This window comes from Oncorhynchus mykiss, chromosome 32 (assembly GCF_013265735.2).
Source record: "Oncorhynchus mykiss isolate Arlee chromosome 32, USDA_OmykA_1.1, whole genome shotgun sequence".
NCBI classification, from domain to species: Eukaryota; Metazoa; Chordata; class Actinopteri; order Salmoniformes; family Salmonidae; genus Oncorhynchus; species Oncorhynchus mykiss.
Genome location: NC_050572.1, coordinates 28511378 through 28520459, shown reverse-complemented (window position 1 = coordinate 28520459; position 9082 = coordinate 28511378).

The following is a 9082-nucleotide window of genomic DNA, read 5'->3' as shown; positions in this document are numbered from 1 at the left end:
GGGCTGAATAATTTTGCACGCCCAATTTTTCAGTTTTTGATTTGTTCAAAAAGTTTGAAATATCCAATAAATGTCATTCCACTTCATGATTGTGTCCCACTTGTTGTTGATTCTTCACAAAAAAATACAGTTTTATATCTTTATGTTTGAAGCCTGAAATGTGGCAAAAGTTCGCAAAGTTCAAGGGGGCCGAATACTTTCGCAAGGCACTGTATCAAACCAAACAACTGTCCTCCACACAGCATGGCAAGCTAAAGAGCCGGTGATCCAGGAAAAACTGGTGTCAATTGACCAATGAAAACAGAGAATATGCTGAAATCAAGAGGCAGCTGAAGAAGCAGCACATCTGATTCCAGTCACCTTTCCCCCGCCGCCCACTTTAAAGTATTCCTGCAGAGTGGCTGCGGATAGTCAACTTGGGCAACACAATCTCACACTCAATTCGTACAAAAAGTATTTCAGCAGATTTTGTGCACTTTTGCTTGTTTTTGTGTAGCTTAATTCATGTGAAAATACACACATTTTTGTGCGAATTAATTTGTAGGAAAATACATTTTTAGGGGGCAAACTTTGGAAAAACATATTTTGAAAGTTATTACAGCAATGCGTGATGGGCAATGGTATTCTGCACTGCCTTTTTTGTGACCCATATATATATTAAAATAAAATAAAAACGTGTTCACAACCCAATATTTTTAATCAACCAGGTTGTCACTTAAATAATTATTATATAATAGTAACCTTATAACCTTATATGCAATGGTGTCTGAGCTGTGCACATCCAAGGGCCAGCCGTACTGTCTTGTTCTGAGTGAATTGCAATTTTCCTCTTTGTGGCACCTGACCACACGACTGAACATTAGTCCATGTGAGACCTGCCTTCTTGATAGTGCTGTTAAGAAGACAGTGCAGTTTTATTATGGACAGACTTCTCCCCATCTTAGCTACTGTTGAATCAATATGTTTTGACCATGACAGTTTAAAATCCAGGGTTACTCCAACCAGTTTAGTCACCTCAACTTGCTCAATTTACATATTATTAATGACAAGATTTAGTTGAGGTTTAGGCTTTAGTGAATGATTTGTCCCAAATACAATTATTTTTTATTTTGAAATATTTAGCACTTACTTATTCCTTGCCACTCATTCTGAAACTAACTGCAGCTCTTTGTTAAGTGTTGCAGTCATTTCAGTCGCTGTAGTAGCTGACGTGTATGGTGATTCATCCGCGTACTTTACTTTACTCAAAGCCAGTGGCATGTCATTAGTAACTATAGAAAACAATAAGGGGCCTAGACAGCTGCCCTGGGGAATATCTGATTCTACCTGGATTATGTTGGAAAGGTTTCCATTGAAGAACACCCTCTGTGTTCTTTTAGATAGGTAACTCTTTATCCACAATATAAGAGGGGGGGTTGTAAAGCCATAACACATATTTTTCCAGCAGCAGACCATGATCGATAATGTCAAAAGACGCACTGAAGTATAACAAAACAGCTCCCACAATCTTTATTTCACTAATTTCTCTCAGCTAATCGTCAGCCATTTGTGTAAGAGCTTGTTGAATGTCCTTCCCTATAAGCGTGATGGTCTGTTGTCAATTGGTTTACTGTAAAATAGCATTGTATCTGGTAAAACACATTTTTTTCAAAAGTTTACTACGTGTTGGTAAAAGGCTGATTGGTCGGCTATTTGAGCCAGTAAAGAGGGCTGTACTATTCTATTCTTAGGTAGCGGAATTACTAGATTCCATCCAGGCCTGAGGGCACACACTTTGTAGTAGGCTTAAATTTAAAATATGGCAAATAGGAGTGGCAATGTCGTCCGCTATTATCCTCAGTAATTTTCCATCCAAGTTGTCAGACCCCGGTGGCTTCTCATTGTTGATAGACATCAATAATGTTTTCACCTCTTCCACACTCACTTTACGGAATTCAAAATTACAATTCTTGTCTTTTATAATTTGGTCAGATATACTTGGATGTGTAATGTCATTGTTTGTTGCTGGCATGTCATGCCTAAGTTTGAAACCTTGCCAATGAAAAAATGATCAAAGTAGTTTACAAAATCAGTGGGTTTTGTGACGAATAAGCCATCTGATTCAATAACTGATGTAACTGAGTTTGCCTTTTTGCCCAAAATGTAATTTAAGGTGGTCCAAAGCTTTTTACTATGACTCTTTATATAATTTATCTTTGTTTCATAGTATAGTTTCTTCTTCTTTTCTTCTGTTTAGTCAAATTATTTCTCAATATGTTTGGCAATCGGTTGTGCTGCCAGACATATTTGCCATACCTTTTGCCTCATCCCTTTCAACCATACAATATATAAATTCCTCATCAATAAAATCTAATTGTATTTGTCATATGCACCGAATACAATAGGTGTAGACCTTACAGTGAAATGCTTACTTAAAAGCCCTTAACCAACAATGCAGTTTTAAGAAAAATACCTAAAAAAAAATAAGAATGAAAAGTAACAAATAATTAAAGAGCAGCAGTAGAATAACAATAGCAAGGCTATATACAGGGGGTACCGGTACAGAGCCAATGTGGGGGGCAGTCGAGGTAATTGAGGTAATATGTAGATGTAGGTCAGAGTTTTTAAAGTGACTATTGATAGATAATAACAGAGAGTAGCAGCTGTGTAAAAGAGGGGGGGGGGGGGGGCAAAATAAATAGTCTGTATAGCCATTTGATTAGATGTTCAGGAGCCTTATGGCTTGGGGGTAGAAGCTGTTTAAAAGCCTCTTGGACCTAGACTTGGTGCTCCGGTAATGCTTGTCGTGCGGTAGCAGAGAGAACAGTGTATGACTAGGGTGGCTGGAGTCTTTGACCATTTTTAGGGCCTTCCTCTGACACCGCTTGGTATAGAGGTCCAGGGAGAGGATTGAAGCATCTTTGGCAGCGATTACAGCCTCGAGTCTTCTTGGATATGACGCTACAAGCTTGGCACACCTGTATTTGGGGAGTTTCTCACATTCTTCTCTGCAGATCCTCTCAAGCTCTGTCATGTTGGATGGGAACATTGCTGCACAGCTATTTTCAGTTCTCTGCAGAGATGTTAGATCGGCTTCAATTCCGGGCTCTTGGCTGTGTGCTTAGGGCCATTGTCCGGTTGGAAGTTGAAACTTCGCCCAGTCTGAGGTCCTGAGCACTCTGGAGCAGGTTTTCACCAAGGATCTCTACTTTGAGGCGTTCATCTTTCCCTCGATCTTTCAGTCCCTGCCGCTGAAAAACATCCCCACAGCATGATGCTGCCACCACCATTCTTCACCGTAGAGATGTTGTAATGTATCCTCCAGATGTGACGTTTGGCATTCACGCCAAAAAGTAAAATCTTGGTTTCCTTTAGGTGCCTTTTGGCAAACTCCAAGTGGGCTGTCATGTGCCTTTTACTGAGGAATGGCTTCTGTCTGACCACTCTACCATAAAGGCCTGATTGGTGGAGTGCTGCAGAGATTGTTGTCCTTCTGGAAGGTTTTCCCATCTCCACAGAGGAACTCGAGAGCTCTTTCAGAGGTACCATGGACACCTCCATGACCAAGGCCCTTCGCCCCGATTACTCAGTTTGGCCAGGCGGCCAGCTCTAGGAAGAGTCTTGGTGGTTCGAAACTTCTTCCATTTAAGAGTGTTCTTGGGGACCTATAATGCTGCAGAAATGTTCTGGTACCCTTTCCCAGATCTGCGCCTCGATACAATCCTGTTTCTGAGCTCTACTGACAATTCCTTCAACCTCATGGCTTGGTTTTTGCTCTGACATGCATTGTCAACTGTGGGACCTTATATAGAGTAGACAGGTGTGTGCCTTTCCAAATCATGTCCAATCAATTGAATTTACCACAGGTGGACTCCAATCAAGCTTTAGAAACATCTCAAGGATGATCAATGGAACCAGGATGCACCTGAGCTCAATTTCGAGTCTCATAGTAAAGGGTCTGAATACTTATGTAAATAAGATACTTTTTTTATTATATATATATATATATATATATATATATATATATACATACATTTTCAACAATTTCTAAAAACCTTATGTTTCCGCTTTGTCGTTATGGGGTAGATTGCTGAGATTTTTTATTTATTTAATCCAAATTAGAATCAGGTTGTAATGTAACAAAATATGGAAAAAGTAAAGGGGCCTGAATACTTTCCGAAGGCACTGTAACTGCTATATTGTGATCACTACATCAGATGAATATGGATACTGCTTTAAAGCACTTTCTGCAGTACTAGTTAAGATGTGGTCAATACATGTTGATGATTCCATTCCTGTTTGTAACTACCCTGATAGGTTGACTGATAACCTGAAACACGTTGCAGGAACTGGTTATAGTTTGAAGCTTTTTCTTGAGTGGGCAGCTTGATGAAAGACAGTTTTCACAGCCCTATAATAATGATATAAATTATATCAGCTTAAAAAAGGGATTATTTACAACCGATAGGGTATGAGATGTTGGGAATAGTGGCATAGGAGAGTCTGAAATTAATTAAATACCTTATCCCTAAGCTGTTTTTAATTTCAGCAGCAATTTCCAGTGAGAAATGCTCTTTCATATCTTTCAAATGTTCATATCTAGGAGACAGAATGCGTCTCCTTCCTGAGAGGTATGGTGGCTGCGTGGTCCCATGGTGTTTATACTTGCGTACTATTGTTTGTACAGATGAACGTGGTACTTTAGGCATTTGGAAATTTCTCCCAAGGATAAACCAGACTTGTGGAGGTCTACAATTTTTTTCTGAGGTCTTGGCTGAATTCTTTTGATTTTCCCATGATGTCAAGCAAAAAGGCACTGAGTTTGAAGGTAGGCCTTGAAATACATCCACAGGTACACCTCCAATTGACTCAAATTATGTCAATTAGCCTATCAGAAGCTTCTAAAGCCTGTAGCAAAAACCAAAATAAATCAGACCCCTACCCCAGCAGCCAACCCAGACCCAGAGCCACATCCTTGGGATCTGGGATCAACCATTGACTGGGGAATACAGGAAGAAACTGCCACATCAGGAAGTGACCAGCAGGGGGAGCTGAATGAACAACAGTGGAAAGAACTGGAAATAAAGCAAGAACCAACCTGCGTGAAAATTAAGAGGGAGTGGTATGAGCAGCCTTACCAAACCCACGCCAAAACGGAATGTATGGGCATCTGTGCTGCAAGACCTAAAACTGGATTGAGTAATAATGACTTTTGCACTTACAGGCAAAGTCAGTTGCACTCACAGGCAAAGTGAATTGCACTCCCGAACATCTTCCCCCAAACTGAGTGTCTAAAAGAGATATTAAAGGAGGAGAGATCAGTGCCTAGCCATGATCCTCAACATATATGATTTGGATATCATAGCGAATCAGCAGACAAGGTAAATTACTTTATACTATACACTGTTTGTATTGACTACTTCGACATTAAGGCACGAGCAAACTATTGACTGGTACATCTTAATAATTGTATTGTACTCTGGAAGCTCACTCAAGAAGCGAATGACGTTGAGTAGGAGAGAACTTTACCCCTCAACAGAGCGAGGTGTATAGAACTCTTGAGATCAACAAGTTCCATATTTTGGGTGCCAGAGACGATTACAGTTTGGCGAGATTGAAAAAGCCCAGAAATAAGTAAGCCTCGTAGTAGCCAAGGGTCGACAAAGGGAAATCAATATCTAAACAGTAGGCAGTAAAAAGTGTAACCATAGGAAATTCGGACTAAATAAGAAATTATAGTATTATAAACAGCGGAGGCTGCCAAAATATTACTACTCTTATAAAGACCAGTTTCGGGAAGGACCAAGGGAATAGAGCTTTAAGGTAAATATATGGCGAATATTTGAGCGAATTATATTTGAAGTATTATCTGGCATAGTATAGCGCATTAAGGATTGATTGAGCATTATTGATGTAATAGGACTGTATAACCATTGAATTGTAATAACGTGTATAAGACAAAAAACAGAGTGACTTAATAAAAGCTTGAAACTTTGACAACTAGGCCAGATTAACGATCTGGAGAGCAAACGCCTTTGACACTCTCACTGAACAGAAAGTGACCCTGGTTATAGGTTAAAGTGATTGCACCAAAGAATATTTCATTGTGTGGACAATAATATATCTTTGGAAAAATCAATACATATAACAATACTAGTTTCCAAGTGACTACTAGCTGACGAGCATAATAACTAACAGAAGATAAGTTATTAGGTATTGATATATAAAGGAAGAAGACACAAGGTAAGGAAGTATAGGAAGAATCTATAAACATAAAGTAATAAAGTACTCATCTATCCAAGGCCCCATACTAGACCAGGAAATAAGGGAGTGACAACGTGAACGAAGGAACAAACCCAACTCACGCGAAGGGCCATTACGAATAAATAGAAGGGTTACACCGAAGTGACTAAAATCCTAAAGTACTCTGCCCAGCCAGAGGACGGGATAGAGGCTTTTGCTGCAGGCGACGGGCAAAAGTCAGCACCGTGACAAGCCATGGCATAATTTTCTGTCATTTTCCAAGCAGTTTAAAGGCACAGTCAACTTTGTGTATGTACACTTCTGACCCACTGGAATTGTGATACAGTGAAATAATCTGTCTGTAAACAATTGTTGGAAAAATGACTTGTGTCATGCACAAAGTAGATGTCCTAACCGACTTACCAAAACTATAGTTTGTTTACAAGAAATGTGTGGAGTTGTTACGGTGCGTGAATGAGGACCCAAAAGCGAATTAACGTAAACAGAGCTTCTTTAATAACAAAACAAACGTAGGCTCAGATGGACCGGCAGATTCCGACAGGACAGGACAAGGTTGCAGCAAACATGACGATAGTCTGGTTCAGGCATGAATAACACAAACAAGAATCCGACAAAGACAGGAACAAAAACAGAGAGAGATATAGAGGACTAATCAGAGGGAAAAAGGGAACAGGTGGGAAAAGGGGTGACGAGGTAGTTAGGAGGAGACAAGGAACAGCTGGGGGAAAGAAGGGGAGAAAAGGTAACCTAATAACGACCAGCAGAGGGAGACAGGGTGAAGGGAAAGGACAGAAACAAGACACAACATGACAATACATGACAGTACCCCCCCACTCACCGAGCGCCTCCTGGCGCACTCGAGGAGGAAACCTGGCGGCAACGGAGGAAATCATCGATCAGCGCACGGTCCAGCACGTCCCGAGAGGGAACCCAACTCCTCTCCTCAGGACCGTACCCCTCCCAATCTACTAGGTACTGATGACCACGGCCCCGAGGACGCATGTCCAAAATCCTACGGACCCTGTAGATGGGTGCGCCCTCAACAAGGATGGGGGGGGGGGGGGGGAAGACGAGCGGGGGCGCGAAGAACGGGCTTGACACAGGAGACATGGAAGACCGGGTGGACGCGACGAAGATATCGCGGAAGAAGAAGTCGAACTGCGACAGGATTAATGATCTGGGAAATACGGAACGGACCAATGAACCGCGGGGTCAACTTGCGAGAAGCGGTCTTAAGGGGAAGGTTCTGAGTGGAGAGCCAAACTCTCTGACCGCGACAATATCTAGGACTCTTAGTTCTACGCTTATTAGCAGCCCTCACAGTCTGCGCCCTATAACGGCAAAGTGCAGACCTGACCCTCTTCCAGGTGCGCTCGCAACGTTGGACAAAAGCCTGAGCGGAGGGGACGCTGGACTCGGCAAACTGAGAAGAGAACAGCGGAGGCTGGTACCCGAGGCTACTCTGAAAAGGAGATAGCCCGGTCGCAGACGAAGGAAGCGAGTTGTGGGCGTATTCTGCCCAGGGGAGCTGTTCTGACCAAGACGCAGGGTTGCGAAAAGAAAGACTGCGTAAGATGCGACCAATAGTCTGATTGGCCCGTTCTGCTTGACCGTTAGACTGGGGGTGAAAGCCGGAAGAGAGACTGACGGAAGCCCCAATCAAACGGCAAAACTCCCTCCAAAATTGAGACGTGAATTGCGGACCTCTGTCCGAAACGACGTCTGACGGAAGGCCATGAATTCTGAAAACATTCTCGATGATGATTTGTGCCGTCTCTTTAGCAGAAGGAAGCTTAGCAAGGGGAATAAAATGAGCCACCTTAGAGAACCTGTCGACAACCGTAAGAATAACAGTCTTCCCCGCTGACGAAGGCAGTCCGGTGACAAAATCTAAGGCGATGTGAGACCACGGTCGAGAGGGAATGGGAAGCGGCCTGAGACGGCCGGCAGGAGGGGAGTTACCGGACTTAGTCTGCGCGCAGACCGAACAAGCAGCCACGAAGCAACGCGTGTCATGCTCCCGGGTGGGCCACCAAAAACGCTGGCGAATGGAAGCAAACGTACCCCGAACGCCAGGGTGGCCGGCTAACTTGGCAGAGTGAGCCCACTGAAGAACGGCCAGACGAGTAGGAACGGGAACGAAAAGAAGGTTCCTGGGACAAGCGCGCGGCGACGGAGTTTGAGTGAGTGCTTGCTTTACCTGCCTCTCAATTCCCCAGACAGTCAACCCGACAACACGCCCCTCAGGGAGAATCCCCTCGGGGTCAGTGGAGGCTACTGAAGAACTGAAGAGACGAGATAAAGCATCAGGCTTGGTGTTCTTAGAGCCCGGACGATAAGAAATCACGAACTCGAAACGAGCGAAAAACAGCGCCCAGCGCGCCTGACGCGCATTAAGTCGTTTGGCAGAACGGATGTACTCAAGGTTCCTATGGTCAGTCCAAACGACAAAAGGAACGGTCGCCCCCTCCAACCACTGTCGCCATTCGCCTAGGGCTAAGCGGATGGCGAGCAGTTCGCGGTTTCCCACATCATAGTTACGTTCCGACGGCGACAGGCGATGAGAAAAATACGCGCAAGGGTGGACCTTGTCGTCAGAGAGGGAGCGCTGAGAAAGAATGGCTCCCACGCCCACCTCTGACGCGTCAACCTCGACAACGAACTGTCTAGAGACGTCAGGTGTAACAAGGATAGGAGCGGATGTAAAACGATTCTTGAGGAGATCAAAAGCTCCCTGGGCGGAAACGGACCACTTAAAGCACGTCTTGACAGAAGTAAGGGCTGTGAGAGGAGCTGCCACCTGACCGAAATTACGGATGAAACGACGATAGAAGTTCGC